Source organism: Columba livia, chromosome 17 (genome assembly GCF_036013475.1).
Source record: "Columba livia isolate bColLiv1 breed racing homer chromosome 17, bColLiv1.pat.W.v2, whole genome shotgun sequence".
NCBI classification, from domain to species: domain Eukaryota; kingdom Metazoa; phylum Chordata; class Aves; order Columbiformes; family Columbidae; genus Columba; species Columba livia.
The window spans coordinates 2698798-2718349 of NC_088618.1; positions in this window are offsets into that span (position 1 = coordinate 2698798).

The window sequence follows — 19552 nt, forward strand, 5'->3', positions numbered from 1 at the left end:
TGCCGTTCTGTGGGAGTTGGAGCGCTTCATGATTTGGTGGCCTATATTCTACATGTCATCTAATGACTGGAAAGAAGAACTGTTTTTTTGCTGTTGCCTTTGTCAAGCTGTCAATCGATCTAACACCAGCTTCTAGACAGCTCACTGGAATGTCTTAGTTGCAGGGGGGTGACGTTATTTCTCACATCTGGGGTTACAGAGCCACACTTAATTCCCCTTCTCCCAGCCCCCAGAAGCTGGACTCCTCAGTTTTGATCAGATGGTTCTTGAGAAGTTGTCAGTGCTGTCAGTCAGAGGAGGTCAACGAGGATACATGAGGGTAGAGAAGCACTGGTGATAGTACACGTGTCAGTGTCTTACTCTAGGGCCTGAGCTGAGACAACGAGTCATCTTTTTCTTTTTCTTTCTTTCTTTTTTAATATTCCTCCCTGCAGGGACCTTCTTCCCCTGGGAGTCTGAGAATGAGAGAATTTAATAGCTCCTGCCTTCTAATCTCAGGGCTGACACAGACTTACAATTTGACCTCGAGCAAATTATTTAAACTCTCAACATCAAATTCACCTATTCCTACTCTCTGCAAAGTCAGCGTCTTTATATTGAGAACATAATTTGTTCTTAATTCCCTAACATGTAATCCTAAAATGAGTGTTTATCTTCCTCATAAGTATTTTGCAAAAAAAGATCCCTTTCCTCGTTTTGCTAGGAGTCTATTTCAAAGTATTACCATTTTCTTTTCAACGCTTTCAATTGTAACCTAATTCCAAATTACTAATTTGTTTGCCGTATCTAATCTGTTGATACGGTGTCTTGTTGTACCTTAAAATCTGGTACAAATGGGAACACAGCTTATGACAAGGGCTCTTGGCTTTGTCCGGGAACATTCGTGCTGCAGCTGCAGTGGCCTGGCTCCATCTCAGTCTTCCATTTGTTCTCATTGAAAGTTGTTGAGCGTATGAGACTCCTTTGGAGCACAACAGACTCCGAGTAGAGTGGCCATAGAGCTGACAGTGAGATCACATCTGTCAGCCTTCTCACTCCACAGGGACTGGAATTTGCTGTTCTTTGTCCTACACATGCTGACTTCCATAAGCTTCAAAACTGTGGATTTTGCTGCCAAAGAAACTATCAGCCCCCTTTCCAAAAGGATCTTATTTAATGTACACAGAAGCTTCAAAGGAGAGGGATGAGCTCAAATAGATGAGCAGCAGATTCTTAATTGCTCCATGGCTGGATATTGAACAGTGGGTTGGCTGTAGGAAGACAAAGCAGAGTTAGCAGAGAGACTGTTCCACCCTGTGCTCAGTGCTGATCAGTTGTTTGTGCTAAGGTAAGCACCCATAGGACGGATCCATAATACTAATGTCACAGCTAGGTCCATAATCTCAGGACATAAATTTTCAGTGTATATCCACATTTCACTTGATTGGCATGATTTATGAATTCATGCTGAATTTGTCAAATTGCCTCAGATAAACGATTCATCAAGTCAAACCATTTTCAATTGGAAAGTTTCATACAAACCAGATTTATGTATTTTTTAATGTATTTTTGTGTTTTGTTTCAGGCTCCTTGCTGCACCAGCAAGTGTCACTATGGTCTTTGCTGTATAGTAGCAGGGATGAGAATGTGAATTTTGGAGCAGGAAAGGGGAAAAAAAGAACCCTAATTATGATTATGAGAGTGGTTTTGCCACACCACTATCTAGAATTACTAACCCTAAATTACAGTCTCCTGTGTCTTCAATGACAAAGTGACCTGAAATTATTTGTTAAATCTTCCAATCTGGAGACATTTTAATGGTAGGATCATGTGACAAAATCAATTTTTTTGTCTTTCTTGTGGAGATGATACCTGCTTGTAATCATCATGGTTTCATTTGCAAGACAGTCTATTTGCTAAACTGAATTTTCAGGTTCAACTTTTTATATTAGAGAGTGGAAGTTCATTGGAGTATGTTGCTAGTTCTCTAGATAAGAATTAGAAAATGACATATTGATTAATTTAAAAAAAGGAGTGAAATGAAATCTATGACTACGATTTTATTTCTCCTCTGCTCTTTCAATGTTGTTGAATATTTTGGCACCATTTTCAATATATTTGATGTTAGATGGGGAAGTGTGAAAATGGAAATGCATTGGGTAAATGGAAAAACACCAACATTCCTGTTACTGAAACAAAACTAAATTATTATGACAAATATTATCATGAATATGGAAAAGAAGCAAGATTGTGTTTTCTTCTCCAACTGCCTTGCCGCAATGTCGTGTTCCATACAAAGGAAATTCAGCAGCCTGCCTGTGACACTGAAATGTTAACCTCTGAAACCAATTTTATCTTTAGGAGACATACAGCTCCTTAAAAACATTAAAATACATTTCTACCATCCCCACGCAAATATTTATTTTTAAATGCTTGTACCTATCTGGTTTAGGTCATCACACAATCCTAGAAATTACACCTAAAATGCTGATTCATTCCTGTACGTGCAGGATTGCTGCTTTGGGTGAAATTCTTAGCTTGCTGAAAGGGATGTGCTAATTCCCCATGTGTTTTCACTGAGCAGGGATTCCACACTGTATTTCTTAGTCATGTGCCCTCTACCCTTTTCTACATCTTCTCGAGGGTTGTATGAAGTATGGCAGTGTGAGTACAGAGGGAGGGAGGGCTGTCAGCCTGGGTAACTCCGCACGCCGTGGCTTTGTGAGGGGCAGGAATAGCTCAGAGCAGGGACCCGCTCCCCAGTGAAGCTTTGGGTGTAGAACCACGAACCTGAACTCCCTCCCACATCCAGAATTTCCATAGCATTTGCTTTGTCAAGAGAGGTCTGATCTGGGCGTGAGGTTTGGCTTTCAGACTGTGAGCATTTCAGGGAAATGGAAAAGCACAACTGCATCTATTCCTCCTTTTGATTCATTCTTGCTTGCTGTAGCCATGAACTGATGCAATCCTGCCTTTGCTAAGTAGACTACAGAGTAACATTGACATCAGGAAGAATGACTGAATTCAGGGGCGAGAACTAGAATTGTTTGACCTTTCATAGTCGCTTTGCATCAGCGATACAGAAAAGAATATTATAGCTCAAAGCTCTTGTTCCCTCAGGTTTCTTTCACTTTAATAACATTCCTGCATGGATGTAATGAAAGTCTCTTTTTTGGTGAGGCCATTTTTCTTCCTTTATTTCCTCTTGCCATTCTTGACTTTGGAGATCATGGTCAGGACAATTAATAAAAACCTCAGAGTATGCTGGAGGAGCAGTATTTTCATCTCAGACACAAAGTTCCCCATTTCCATTGTATTTGTAATGTGTCTCATAAGATATCTGACCTGATTTTGTAGTACACCTACTCAGATAGCTTTGGAGAAACATTGGACTAATCTTCTCTATGTCCAAAACTTGCTCATTACTACCCTAAACTTATAAGCTTTGCTATTCCATGGAGTGCTGTTCCTCCCACCAATGAAACACCAAAAAAAAATAAATATTGGCATTAATTTCTTCTGCACAAAAGTGTTTGATTTTGGTATTTATTCTGCTTACTAAGCAGCTCGTTATTATATAGACCATCAGTCAATGTGCTACTGAAACCTACACCACTCAAAGTCGTGACGAATGCTACTAATACTTCATTTGATTTTAAACAGTTACCTCTTAGAGATAGAAAAGTATAGCACCATCAGCTGGAGCTTGTAACAGAATAGATTGTTGTTATAAAAAGCTGATCATGTATAACAAGCATAAAGAAGCATGAATTCATTGACTTTATGATCTGTTTATGGAATTCACTTACTCAGAAGGTCATCAAATTTTGTCTACTTGTCCTATTAGGGAAAAACTTGGTAAAATTGAAAGTGTTAATAGAGAAGATCTCAAAATGGATTAGTTGTTTTAGTTTCCCCCGCTCACTGCCCCCTGCAGCTTTGCATGTTTCAGTACTACTTGTGCTCACGCTTCGAAGGAAAAGAGATAAAATGATTAGGCTCTGTCTAACCCCTGAAATTGCAGTGATTTTGACCTGGTTTCTTTTAGAGCAATTCTAAATTGATATGAGCTAAGCTGAAGGACCTGACCTTTTGGTTTGGTGTATCTAAATGTGTTTAAAAACCCAATTCAGGCTACACTGGCACTTTTCCTTTCCCTCAGGAGCAAGACACAACGTCAGTACTTGTAGGTATAGCGTGACTTCTGGATCACAGAGCTTATCTGATTACCGTGATCCCAGTATGGCACGTATTTCTGTGTTAAAGGCTTGCTGTCCATGATGGGTTGCAGGTCAAAGGAGTGTCAGAGCATTTCTGATTTTTTTACCATCATATTTTCATAATATATGGCATGTGACCTTTAAAAAGCTGGAGGAAATGAAGCAGTGTTCATGAATGATTCCGTGCTCATGGTGGGGTCTGGGTAACTGCCTCCTGACTTGCTCTGCCCCTCCTGGGACCCCAAGGCTCCCTGGCAGCTGTGATGGGTGTGAAGTACGTGTTCTCCATCACGCCACGCTCCCATGGTGAAGTCTGAAGGAGAACAAGAGGGAAAAGGCAGATTGGCGATCCTTTCTCTTTGTGAAATAGCTCTGAGATTTGCTCCAAAGGTCTGGTTAGCTGACAAGGACAAAGTGGCCCATGCTGCCTGCCAGGTGTGTCCAGCTGTGTGTGCCATACTGCTGGTACTGCCTTGAGATGCTTAATAGGGTACAGCAGCCAGCCACAAGCCTAAGAACCTTCTCTCCAGTCTTCTCTGGTCACAGATGTGCCTTTTCTGGTTGACTTTTTGCTTTGTCTGAGGTCTTTTTTTCTTTCTTTTCACAACCCTCACTCATGTATCTGGAGGAGGGGGACAGTTTTGGCACATCTGTCTTGCACATATTCATCATGGGTTAACATACCAAAGGCACCTGCACTCAAAAAAGCAAAGATGTTAACACAGCTGACACTTCCCTTGACTCACATAGTGAGCAAATGCTGCTCAACAGATAGAACATGCGAAAACGAACCAAATCTCGTAGGGGCCTGGAGTGCTTAAATCCTTATTACTGGTAAACTGTGGTGATAAAGAAACATTGTACTAAAATTAAAGAAATATTCTTCAGAAATAAAAGCATTCTAGCACGTCCTCCAGAGTGTAATAGCAAATGTGGTTTCAGAGCTGGAACTTTTTACTTACAAATTGATACTTCATAAGATGTTTTAATCATTTTTCTCATAGAAAGCAATATTACACCATTTGGTACTTAGAAATCTCTGTAATAAACATGCTAGCAGCTCATTAAGTCTCACTAAACACTTCTGTACCAGATAAGAGTTATTTCATGTTTTAAATAGATAAATGGGCACAGCATGCCTAAGTGAATTGTAGAAGATCATACATCATGTCAGCTGCTTCCGTGGCAAATTAGCACAGTGGCAAGTCCTCTCTGCAAAACAGAGGGCACTGATAGATTGTCATAGCAGGAATATGTTCTTTTTTTTAACCCCGAGCCCAAGGAGTGTGGAGTAAATCTGCTGTTTAACTGTGTTGGTTCCTTTGACTAACGCTTAGGGGACTATGTCACATCCAGTAAATTACTGGAAGAAGAAATCTTCACCAAGGTAACAGGTGCCAAATAAAATATATTAGTCAATAAAAAAACTATTAGAAAGCAAGTCCTTTTGATGTGATTTACAGTGGGGGGAAGTTACAAAACAGCAATTGAAAGGAAAGAAAATTGCACCATGAGTGGTAAACAGGACTGATATTTTGATGGTATATGTTGGTAAATGCAGGAAAAGCTGTAAGTAGGTATTGGCCATGGCCTGTTAGCATTCATTCCCAGAGGAAATAGTACAGAATTTAAAAGGGTAAACACCAATGAGGCAGGGAGACTTACTTATTTGTTGTGGTCAGAGGCTCAGGTGTAGAGCCCATTTCCTGATCACCGAGGTTTCCACTGCACTGTGTGATCAGAAGGATTTTTTGTGGAGCAGGTTACTATTAGATGTGTACAAGAACATGGGGATTAAGGAGGGGAAGTGTGATCAATTAATAAGGATTCTTGACAGGACAAATTAACAAATCCTAACAGACGACTGCTGTTTAGAACTTGCTGATTGTGATGAGGGAGCTAAACTTGATGCAGCGTGGTCGCCTACTGGAGCACAAGACCAGCATTAAGAAAATAGTGGTTCCGTTCACCACTGGGCTGGTGGGTGACTGTGATAATGGCATCGTGCCTCAGTGTTTCCACCTAAGGAATGGGAAATGTTAGTAATCTGTTGGTGAAGTAAAAGGTGGTTATTATTTTTGGGATCTATAATAAATCCAAACGCAAAATGCAAATGTTGACAAAGGAGATTTCTACTGCTACGAAACTAAAGCTATTTGCACAGTAGCTTGGAAGCAGGAAATTTCAGAAATTGCTCTGGCGGGGGGACTGGACTGGATGATCTTTCGAGGTCCTTTCCAATCCCCAACATTCTATAATTCTGTGAGATCTCCCGGAGGTGATGCTGATGAAGCATGTGCATACCTCACATGTTGGTGAAGCTTCTGGTCTGTGGCAGATCTCAGCCCTTCATAGATTCACACTCACCAAAAAAACTAAGAAACGAGAAGGCTGCTTTGAAAAAATTCTCTAAGCTATGTTATATGATTGTGTGTGGAGGGTGATGGGAGAAAATGAGGGCAAAAACCTGTCAGATTTAAGCAGCCCACTTTGTACTCTGAGAAAGGCAAGTGTCTTGCATTTTGAACTGGTGCTATGCTACTTGAATAAGAAGAGAACGTGGTTTGCTGCAAAGGAAGGCACCACAAAATAAGTAATCTATATATTGAGCTGGTTTTCTCATTTATATGCTATGTCATTTTTTAACGTAGCACAATACTGCTAGAGCTACAGCTTCGTAATTAAGTGATTATTTTACACACATCTGCAGTACAGCATCTGTATTGCATTACATGGCTTATGTCCTCATGGTTTAAGTTTATATTCAGATGTTTTAGTGCCATATATGTGTTAGTATATTAGAGATTTGGAGATAACAGTTGTTCTTTTAAAAAAAAGCAACTTATCCATTCTGTAAATGCATTCATGGATCTTCCCTCACCAAAAGAAAAGCCAGATCTCTGTGACTGCTAGAGGAATTTACAGACTAGGTTGTCATGTGAAAAAGAGACTGGGGTGAGTGAGAGTGAGAGCTGGCAACTGGTCTTCCTATCGTCCCCAAGAGAATTCATAATAATATTTGAGAATTCATAATATAAATTCATGAATTGAGATAACAAGGGATTAAACAGGTTATCCAGATTAGGTTTGTAATACAAAGCCATTTCATTGATTATAAAAGCTTCTTTCAACTCTGAAATGATTCACTAACATTTTTGCATAGTAAGCTGCTGATTCTTTCTCATTGGGTCTGTTTGAGCAATGTCATCACATGCTGTAACAGGCTGGGTGAAAGGCAGGTAGTGAAACATGGAATGTCTAACGGGTAGCTACATTGATAATGGAACTCTTCCAGTACTACCCACAAAACTGGAATGTTTTGTGGCGCTCTCCTTCCCCATCCACTGACCTGTCCTGTGCATGGCAGACCCTTCAGAGCACCCGTCAGAATGGACTTCACGGCTGGCTGGAGGGTGAGGACACTTGGGTTTCCCCTGCGTTTCTGCTGGCAGTGCTGCAGGGCACCCACCGCTGGGTGGGTGTCTTCCTGTCTCTGGAGGACAGTGACACACACCTGTACTCTCCACGAGGGCAGGTGTCCTGGCCATGCTAATGTAATTCCCATTTACAGAGCAGAGTATGTGCTTTGAAGGAGACTATATAGTGCATTGAGGCTGTGCTAAGAACGAGAATCGTTGTTGTTGTTCATTTTCTGTTGTGTAGCTTTAAAGTTGTTGTCTTACCTGCCTTGCATTCTGCAGGCTTAGGGACAGCAATATTACAGCATGTGTTACCAAAAAATACTACAAAATCAATTTGCAATCCAAGCACACAAGCCCAGTTTGCAAACCAGCTGGAAGCAGGGATAAGCGGTTCTCACCCAGTGACCCCTATCTCAAAGGCAGGTTGTTTTGTCATACATAAACAATCCTTTCCACCTCCCACTTATTTCCCCAAAATGATGAAAACTCAAAGCTCAGTGAAGGCCTCTCTTCCATTCTTATTTTGTAGCAGTCTATCTGACCATGCTGGAGTGTTTTTCAATTCAAACTGCTCCAGAGGTGAAAGCATTCCAAAATAGCATTTATAAAAGCCTTTCAAAAATTACCGTTTGGTGTATCTACAGTACACAGCAACAACAGTAAATTCTGACAACCACTTAGCAGAGATTACACATAACTACTTGAAATCTGTATTCATTGCCATCTGTTCTCTGAATAAGGGGAACTGAGATGACTAAGGTGGATGCTACAAAATGCATAGAGCCGCTTACTGCTCGGAACTCTGCACAGTTTACTGGGTTACTTCAGCTGGTATTTGAGAAGTACCGCAGAACAGTCAGGAGCTGATATTGCAATCAACAGTAATTGTTTTCACTCATATTACATACTGCCTTTATGGTAGTTTGTATCCCAACATTAATAAAACATGGAATCTAAGTGCAAGAATTAATTCATTGCAAGAGCTATTTGAAGATGTCAGGCAATTAGTCACCCTTCTCTTCAGCTGAAAAGGTTCAACTCAATTTCCTATTGATAGATTGCTGCCAGGAATGCCAAATCAATAATGGAAAGCATTATGGGATTATAACAAAAGGCCCAGTGCTTAATAACAGCAAGTGTCACTGTGGGCTTTGTTAGAATCTCCCTCTGCGGACTTGGTTTTCTGCGATGTGACATCCTGTTTGTACACAACCCAAGGCAGAACAGCCTGTGCTGACTGACAACATCGATGGTTTCTCCTTCAGGTTGCTCAGCTAGAGAGAAAAGAATGGATTCACATCACCCAGACACAACCCCGAGTTTCCTGTGCTCAGTCAGTTGCAGAGCTATAGAAAACAAGACATTTAAACTGGGCATGAAGCAAACGTTATCATCCTCATTAGGTGTTTCTAGCATGAGAGTATCCAGGCATCCAAACAGGAAGACAGAATCATGCTATCCCAAAGAGTCCACTGGAGTTTTGTACCCCTGGCCTTCACCTAAAGATTGTCAAAATCAATCAAATTTAGTTAATAGGTCTGTGTCTAACTTGCAGTATAAAGCTTGATGCAACGTCCTGAAGCCCAATTTATATTATTATATGTACTCCAAAAAGTTCATTTGTTGGCTGATCTCCAGTATTGTCCTTTCAGAGGGAGTTCTACACCATGGAAAACTTGCTGAAGCCAGAAGGTTCTTTGGATCAGATTTCCCTTGTTGTTAATGATTTGTAGCACTTCAATTTCTGTAGTTGTTTATTTCTAGGTTACTTATCTTAAATTTATAAACCAGCATGGTAGGTGTGAGTTCTCTGTGCCCTGCTCAGACCTTGTGGGACTGACCCTGGCAGGTGAGCATGTTGCTTGTCTTGTGATAGTTCATGGCTCCTGATTTCCCTCTTGTAAAAGCCCTGCTCTTGCTGCTCCGTGACCCTAGATTCGGTGTAATATTGATAGTCTATTGAATGAATCAACTCATATTAGATGTAATCAAGTCAATTAAGCTATTCTAGATCTGTGTGAAGCTCCAGGGTTGTATCTTAGATTATACGTCAGTTTAAAATGTTGAAGCAGCCAGTGGTTACTTTAGAAGATGCTGTCAAGCATGCCATATTGGATTTCTTCCTGCCATACTGCAGTAAAACAGCTGTTATTTAATGTGACATTGAGTGTTACAAAGGTGCTTAGTGATGTACACGCATGTGATGTATGTGTGTAACTCCATTAGCACTAATGGGAGTTAATGGGTATAGCCTACTAGAAGAGAAGAGGCTATTTCTCTAAGTGTCAGAGACTAATAAAAATGCCATTTCAATTTGGATGTCCAACCTTCAATTTAGGCAGCAAGTGCTTCAGATGAGTCTTGTGACAGCTACAGCACCATAATTAACTTCAGGCTCAAATGGAATTGTTTATACTATTTCAATAGCTTATTCATGTGATTTAAGGTCTCCCTTCCCTTCTGTGACTTGAGGAAGCATGTTCACTTGCATTTATGAGTTTTGTTGGTCTACTGTATTACAGAGTCCTAAACATATCAACTTAAAGGCTTGATACTCACATGTATACCTGATTTCTTGATTTATTATTTTTTTAACTGAATATTTTAAACACAATAGATGAATTCATTTTCTTGCCCCTTGGCAGAACAAACTAGATTCAATTTGTGACAATTGTCGGTGCCGTGCGTAATCAGCAGAGTTGTTCACCAGCTACAGCGGGCGCTGAAAGCGGTGCGCAGCCAACTGAGAGCTCTGCGGGCTGCGGGTGCTTCAGACAGCCGGCTCTTTCGAATTGTTCATTCTGTTACAATGTCACTGAAGCCAACAAGAGTCTTGCCGCTGGTTCATCACACTTTGGTCTGTTTTAAAGGTCCATATTACACAGTATTATAAAGCTATTTAAATAATGCACCTGACAAACTCTTAGAAGCAGTCCTGGCACAAAAGTAAAGAGTATTTGACACTGATTAGTTTTTCAAATACATCATTTTAATGTCACAAAAAAATACATCTAGGCTGATTTTCTTCTTCCTAATCATTAAAGTATGCAGTTCCACCCTGGTATGTATTTTTTTTTTCAATCCAAGGTAAATACTTTTACAAAAGGAAATTGCTGTCCCTGGAAATCTTACTTTGGAAAGTTATTGTTTAGATTTAGTGTGTGTACAAGTGACATAGCAATCAGCAAGGAGTCTTTCTGCACCTCATTCATCAATTTTAATCCTCCATTACATTTCCTGCACCCACTGCTCCCCTCCACCCACTTCCTGCTCCTATAGTTGGCAAGAGAAACTAGTGTTCCATGCAGAAATACCATCCCTGTGGAGAAATGTCTGAATGTACTATTAGATATGTGCACTTTTTTTCAGAATCAGGGCATGAAAAAAGGATAATGAATGTTAAGCAAAGTTAAAAACAGGTTTAGAGAGAATTAAAAGACAGAAACGTAAGATTAGGTTAACTCGCACTTGGAGGGATTAAGAGACTTTCATTTGTCCTTTGATCTCATTTGTGTTGCTGTAAAGATCCTTAGGGTCCATGCCATGGAGGATTACCGCTGTTCTAAATTATTGTTCGGATTTGCAGTGATGGATTACATGCAGAAAATGGTCTACCATGGAAATTGCAGAGATACCCTACTCATTTCAGCCTCCTGTTTAAAACTGAGTCTCCAGATCCCAGCAAACGCTCTCCACTTGATCAGACACCACACTATGTGAACACAAGTCATTGTTTCCTGCTTAGTTTACATGGTGGGTGAAAGCAAGGAGAAGATGTCTGGTTTCCCTGCATGTGGACAGGGTATAATCCAAGTTTTATAGTGGAGGAGTAAAACTTCTGGATAAATGCAACCAGCATATCTGGCTTTTTCTGACCATTGCCCTGGAGAGTTTCACCTGCAAGAGATGGAAGAACTTGAACGTGTTTCTCACAGGAAAAAGCTGATGGTGGGATGTGTCCTGACCTGCTGTGAATTGGCAAAATGTCTATAAGTGGAGTCACAACAGTTTTGTATCTGGCCCAGCTTTGGCCACAGATTACTACAGAGATACTCATAGAAATTACTCATAGGCACATAGCACAACTGAGGATAGGTAGAAGTAATCTTTTTCTGCTGTCTATCACTGTGCTGATTTTTAACATATTCTGCCAAAATGTTCTTCGTCTTTTCACTTAAATGCTTGTGTATGCAATATGTAGTAATAATTAGCTAGCATTTAGATGCTTTTTATGATTGTATTCTCAACTCTTTTTTTTTAGAATAGCTCAAAAACCATGTGATATTATTTAGCCACTGAGCAGCTTATTTAATGGTATATGTTTCACATTTTGAGCTCATGAAGTTATAAATTTAAATCCCTGGCAGGATCAACTTGCCCTTCATCTTTCAGAGGTAGAGAAATTGAATTCCATGCAGTTTAGTGTGCAAGTCATTTGGATGAGACCTTATTAAGCTAAGGTCCTGCTGGTTTTGTATAGATATTACAGATTCTATAACACTTCCCATCAAGGTGGAGGTTTGCTTTTGAGCCCTCAGTGAAATATTCACTCCTCGTCATACAGAGTGCCATGTCAAATGGTTACTTTCCTTTCACCCCAAAAGTGGTGTAATTTATAATGCCTGAATAATGATGTGGGTTTCTTTCAAAGGAAAGCTCCTATAACTATCATTCCTACAAAGACTTAGCAACCTGCTTGATTTTATATGTTGCCAGCACTCCCAAAGTGAGTAGTCTCATGGATTCTGGCTGAAGAACTTGTGTTCTCTCTGAACCACGGCAAAGAATTAAAATCTATGTGAGCTGTGGTTGCAGTATCAGTATGTAACTAAATTTCAGTAAAATATAGGAAGGTGCACTGACTGAAGGAAAACTGTATGAGAGGATTCCTATGATTCTGTAAGTACAAGGCGGAGCAGCAGGATTAATAAAACAAGTGAAGGCAGGATTAATGAAATTAATATGTGCAAACCAAGGTGATATCAGGTTGGCAGGCTGGGTGCTTGCAACTGGGAGCAGTTACACTCTGTGGGATCATTTGACAGTAGCCCAGGTTTGTGTTTCTGTTGGCAGGATCATGTCAACTTAGCACATCATAGCCTAATGGGAGTCACAGGTGTATGTGGGGGTTTTATTCCTTTGCAGAAGGAATAGATCACACGAGCCTGGCTGAACTGGTGTCACTGGAGTCAGGGAATCCCTTTCCTTCTGCAAGGAATACTGAGAATTAACCACGGGGAGATCAGAGCCTGCTTGCTTTTTCTTACAAGTAATTGTGAATGTCTTTTCTTTAGCAAGATTCTGGCTGAAATGAATTAAAATTCCTACCTCATCCATGAGCTATTTAAAATAATTTAGATTTAAAAGCAGCAACTGATTGGATCTTGCTAGATTTTTCTAAGCAATCAGCCTTATATTTTGCCATAGTCTCTTTTTTCCTTCCCCTTAAAGCAAGAACAGGCAGCGAGTGTGAGTCAGTCACTGTCTCTTAATAGCTGTAGGCCTAATAATGATTGCAGTCTAAAATTAATATCACAGGTAAATTCACTGAACAGATTGGCATAATCCAACTTTGAAAGGTGCTGGAGAGTTTCCAGATAATATGGAGTTTTTGTGGACATAAAGTTTGTCAAGATAGTCTTTTGAAGTCTCTCAGAGTTAGGAGCTAATTAGACAATGTTCCGAGAAAACACTGATCCCCATCTTACTGATCTCTGGCTGAATTACTCAAAGCATTAAAAAGTTGATAGGTAGACATGTAATTTCTTTTGTCTTCAAACATTAATTTAAGAAGCAGTATATGGACTCTTAATTTGCCTGTATACCCTTCTATCTGGATCATTACTAGAGATTTCTGCTTACCACCTGGAGGTCCCTCCTGGCTGAACGGCAAGGATGCCGCTGCTTGTTAAACCACTGAGAATGTCTAAGCTACAACAAAACGTGAATGTAGGGGTGACGGCAGGGCGTGCACTAGAAGTCTTCTGAATGTAAGTCTTCATATATGGTTACATAACAGGTTGGCTAATACCAGATGTAATGCACATTGTGCTAACAGCTGAGCTATTTGTGTTTTCTTTCCTGTTGAACTGTAGGACTAGCTTACATCTGTTACCTTGCAGTTGTCTGTAATACATATAGAAGAGGAAAATGGATTGAAAAATTACTAAACCAAGCCAGAGGATGAAGTTAATGGTGCCTAGCCTTTATAAACGGGATTCACAGACTATCAGAGTTAAGCAAAAAATGCCTCATGATGGCTTCATGTAGTTGTATTGCAGGGCATTATGGTACCAGCATCAGACAAATTTGATTACATTTCCCTTTTCTGTTTCAAGACCAGCCTGATATAAGAACCCGAACCAGGGGAGCAGTGTTTATTCACAGTCCCAACCTGCTCAGAGGTTTGTGCCAGTAACTTCTTCAGTTACCAGGAGATGTTGATATGCTGCTCCTTCTAAGCCAGTTTTTGAGGATGGCTTGGAAACTCAGCCTCAAACTATGTGGTTTATTATTTATCTTCTGTTTGTTTAAAAAGACAATCTCACCAGCACCACAGAGTAAGAATGCCAGACTTATAAAAAGGTCATTAAGCTTTTCCTGCCCTTTAAAGGCTTTAATGTTTTAAGTGTTTGCCTGTCTCCTTGCCTGGTGCTCAGGGAAGTGCTGAGCCTAATGAAGAGCTTACTGAAGCTTTGCAAGTTATCCCCTCCAGGTTGCTGTCAAATCACCTGCTCCACCTTCAGGAACAGGGAAGCTGCTAAAATATCAAACATGCTGAGGAAAACACTGACAGAACTGAAAGAAAATAGTCAAGATTTTATTAATACTGACAATTCTATCTAATAGTCTGAAGATCTGGGCAGTGTCCTGCCAAATAACTTTTCTTCCCTCCCGTTGTCCTCTTGTAAAATGGCTACTTATGATTATTTTCTTTATTTTTCTTTCAATTTAAACCACAAAATACGCTCCTCGTGTACTTAAGACATAAGGTCTGATGGATCTCCAACTGAAAGCTTCTTCATTCTACCATAATATAAATAGCAATTGTTTGGTGTCTATCCAGGAAAATATTACTTGCAAAATTTATGCTGATAGGTTCACAGAACAGCCTTCTAGTAATCAAATCTTTACCCATATCTAGTGCTCCCAGCATGGGTATCAGTGCAATGAAATGCATTTGCTCAGAAGACAGGGGAAAATAAATACTTCCCTAATGAGGGACTTGTATTTGAGAAACTCTCTCTTTTCCTGCATGAAGAAAACCCTCATTGTTAGTCAAGATCTGCCAGGGAGACAGAGATGCCTTTCAAAGGGGAGGGTTTGCTGACTTCAAGGTACTGTTAATTTGTGTGGAAGATTTTTAAACAGCAGTTCTGTAAGTATTTATAAAAAGGAGCTATCTGCATTTTCTATTCCTGGTGGTTTCTATCGCTCATCCAAGTTGGTCCTTCTTTTTCCTTTGCTTTTAGCAACAATAATTGAAGAAATACTTCATTCTGCTGCCTGTTGTTGCCAAGATTTGTGGCAAGAGATTGAGGGAAGGAGTTCCTAACAAATAAGTGATTCAGCTGGTTTTCCTTCTCATAGCAAACCCATATTGCACTGATAGAGCAGGGGATATTTTTCTGGTGTTTTTTCCTCAGGTTTTCAGGAAGGTTTCTCAGTGTTAGCTGAGAGATGGGTGCCCTCTTCCTCCAATTTAGAAAGTCTGAGGGAAAATCTATTTAAAGAAACACACTGCAGAAAAATGGGGAAAGGTAAGATGACACTAAACACAATTCAGATGATGGTTACTTTCTTCATCCATTTCTAAGTCATGTCAAGTTTGACACCATTTGCACACCAGAAACAGAGGAGTAAATAGCATGTATTATAGAAAGAAACATAGATTTCTAAATACAGGTTTTGTTCTACTTGCAGGTTCAAATTGGGAGGCTAATTTAAAAACAAATTTTTCCCTTTTGTGCAAAACACTGTATTTTGGGGAAAATGTGGTAGTACTTTTCTACAGGGGACCTAAAGAACAAAGGATTAACTTTATTTCTTTTGTCTCCACTAAAATATTACCTTAAGCTGCTTTTGCCCACAGTGCGGTAAATAATTAGAGGTATTAGAGGCATCCAAAGTATGAAGTCATTATTGGATTCAGGGTCAGTGGTGCCCCTCTGACTAGTCATTAACAGCCTTTACTGAGTACGTTGGCTTTTGCGGCTTCTTCATTTAAAAAGTATCTGAATGTCTGTACGTTTCCCATTCCCTTTGCACAGGAGGGGCCCCTGTCTCCTCAGGAAAAACAGTAATTGTCTGAGGCAAATCAGTGATGCAGTCGTTCATCCTTTGCAGATCAGTGTATGACTTATTTGTCATCTTTGGTATCAACAGATCCACGAAGGATGCTGAGTGGATTTTTGAGTTGTCAGGCCACAGTAGTTGGTTGTTTGCTTTTATCACTCTTTATCATCTCTTTGCGGTAGTTCATGTCCACTGTATTCCTAAGGTATAAATAATTCAGTTGTATTGATATGAATTGTGGGTTTTTTTCAAACCTGATGAAATGTGAAACAAATAACCAGTTAATCCAGCAACACTGTGTTTCCTTCATCAAAAATGAAGGTGATATTATGGATGGCTGCCATAGAACATAAGAAATATCCCTTCTAATCTGCAGAAAGCAAATTGTAGAGACAAGAGAAAGTCCCAAAGGCTATATGAAATTAGAGCTAGGCTGGTGATGTATTATTGCATAGATATAGATATATATAGATTTGTAACTACCTTGGCTTAGGGAGCAGGGCAGAGCTAAGTCAAGACTGTATAGTTTATGGGCATAGTTTTTAGACATCAACAGGCTTATCCTGATTTATGCCACTGAAGGACCAGGTCCAGTATGGGTGAGAACTCATGGTGCTGGGACTCTTCTCTTATTGCAGAATTGCTTCATTTTCTTACAGCACTTAAAGTAATTTAGGACCAAATTCAGTTTTCATTTACAGTAATGTAGCCTGAGAGCTGCAGGGATGCAAGAGCAAAAATGAGCAGATATTGATCAAATATTTCTTTTGGGTTTCACAAAAATAAGTAGGAGCTGAAACAGAACAAGGTATTTGTTAAATATAAAAATAGGTAAAAAAAGTACATGTGTTTTCTTCAAATTGAAACATTTCAAACTAAAACCATGAACAAACAAAAATAGGTCACGCTCTGATACATTTTTATTTCAGCATCTTTAGGTGTTTCAAAGCAAATGGACTGTACAGGAACAGAGAATCAGACAGTGGTCCATCTAATCCATTATCCAGAGAGATACTTCTAAAGAAGACAAAAAAAACCTTCCCATATAATCTGTTTGCAGAGATCATATGTGTTCTTATCATATCCTCGCTTTGTTAATGTCCATAAATGCATATTTCTTTTTTAATACTGTCCTCTATAAAAACCACGGTTGTAAAAGGCCAATTTTACCAACGAGACCTGTAAGTTGCAGTCATAATTCAAACTCTCCCTGCTAAGGAAGCTGCAGTATGTTTTGTTTTGATAAGAATGTTAGACTATTTTTCTCCTTTTGTCAAGTGTTTCCTTTGTCCTGAAATATCTATAATTGCTACTTACTCTTGGCTGCTGGATTTTCTTTTCTGATTGTAGCAGTAGAAACTTTAATTGGTTTCACCTTGTAGAGGGAGTGACACTTCTCTCCACCCTTTAAGGGCTGTATTTCTCAATTATATCACTTTGAATATTTAGTTGGGAAGCAGCTCCCAGCTGCAGTTTAAATACAGCAAGTTATCTTAGGTGTTGTAACGACAGGTGATCCCCTTTTTATGTGCACATGGGCTGTGGTGGATTTTACAGGGTCAGATCATCCCATTCCATGTACATTTTCACAGAGAAATACAAAGGCATAAGAAGTCTTAAGGTTTTCTGCCTAGTTCAGACTGTGAATGTTGCAGGCTGGCTCGCAGATGCAAATTGCAAGATGCTTTCTTCTGTTCCTGGATGTCTCTGAACAGCCAAATGAGGTAATCAGTGAAGAATTCAGCTCTCAACTTGCCTGCTGACTAAGGACTTGTTCTGAGGTTTTTTTTCTGGTTCTTTATGTGGAGCTCTTTCATTCTTGCTAGAAAAATATAACAAACTTCTCTGTTTAGTGCTTGTTTTTGCTAGAGAGGCCTTCCTCCACTACTGAACAAGCACATGCCTGACTTTGGTCACTCAAAACTATACAATTTGGATCACAGTCTTCAAAATAATCCAGAAGATCTCAGAGAAGCATCGTGAAAACGAGCATCAGACCAATGGGCTGGAATGATGAATTAAATAAAAATGCATCCAATTCATAATCAAAACAATGCTGTTTGTGATTTACTTGCTGTTTATCATCAGGAGTATCTCCTGTTCAGCAATGCATATAGCTTGATTAATAACATTGTCTGCTACAAATCCACACTGCCTCTTGGTTCCAGGTTATTCATCTTTGTTTTGATCAGCTATAAAGCCCAGTACATTGGCTCCTATTGTATTTCAGCTGTTTCATCTCTCATGTTCCTTGTTTCCTTCTCCTCACACCAGTTGTGCACATCCATCGAAAAGCAGAATTGTTTCATACTAAAAATAAAACTAAAAGGCCCTGAGGATTTCAGTCTCTGTTGCACTCACAATTGCTCACCCTTTCCAGTTGCTGAGCAATCATCATTTAACACAGAAGTGAAGTCAGTTTTCCTGAAGAAGAAAAAAAGCTTGATGACAGAATGTGTTTTCCTGTAAATCACACAGATGGAGCGAGACGCAGCGATTGTAATGCAGGGCTGACATTCTCTTACACTGTACAGTCATCTAATATTGGTTGCCATAAACACTATAAATCAATGCACAGTGTAACTGCAATGTGGTTTAAACCACCAGACTCTGAACCTGATGTGAGGTGCCAGCAATAAAACATTTACCTCTACCTCAGTCACTTGTTTACAGCTTGTTTGCCGGCTTTCTGAACTTCCTCATGGCTCACACTTGACATCAATTGGTGTGGCAAAGGAAGCATAAGTGAGGAGTGAAACGGACTTCCCAGCCATTGAACTTGGCCATGGCTGAAGCAGATTGGTTTTGCTTCTTAAGGCAATTTCAATATAATTATTTTCTTTTTATGCTAGAAATAATTTTAAGAGTTGGTGTTTTGATGACTGGCATTAGAAACTCATGTGACTTAAAGCTGAAATCTGAGTACTCATGGCTTTTAATGTTTCTGTGACATTTTTCTTAGGAGCTGGGTAGGTCTTTCACCTGCAATGCCTGGGAGCAAATGGATGCCTTCACTGGTTTTTGCTGGGTTTGGGTTAACATTCAGGAGTTTAGACATTCATAAATAACTTTACCTGGGTCTCTCATTTCTCAGTGTTTGGCTTGAGAGAACTGTCTGTATTTGAATTCTCCATATTGTTATTTGCTTGACTACATTTGACTGTGTTCCATTCCTGATCTGGATGTATTGAATAGGCAGTTGAGTATCAGCAGAGTATCAGCAAACTCTGCTGTGACCAAATGGTGACATGAAGAATGGTGACAGCTCTCCGAAAGATAACAGTAATAAAAATAAAGTAGCCGACTTTTGAAATCTAAGATGCAATATAGCTCAGAAAAAAAAACAATTGAAGTTTGTATCTCTCCTGTTTTCCCTTGGTTTCTAGATTTTGATTCTCTAACCAAGGGCACGAACAGTGTGTACAATAGTTCTGTGGTGGCTGCTGCTACTAAACTCCTGAATTATTTTGACCCCCAGATTTTTGTTGCAATTTGGAGTGTCCTTCTCCTGGAGACATGACACTTAAAAAGATCTAGTCATCCAGGTGCCTCCTAGCACTGATTTAAAAGCCATGGAGAGTATCCTTTTATCAGTACGTCCTGTCAAGGTACAAGATATCTGAACTGTAGTGGAGA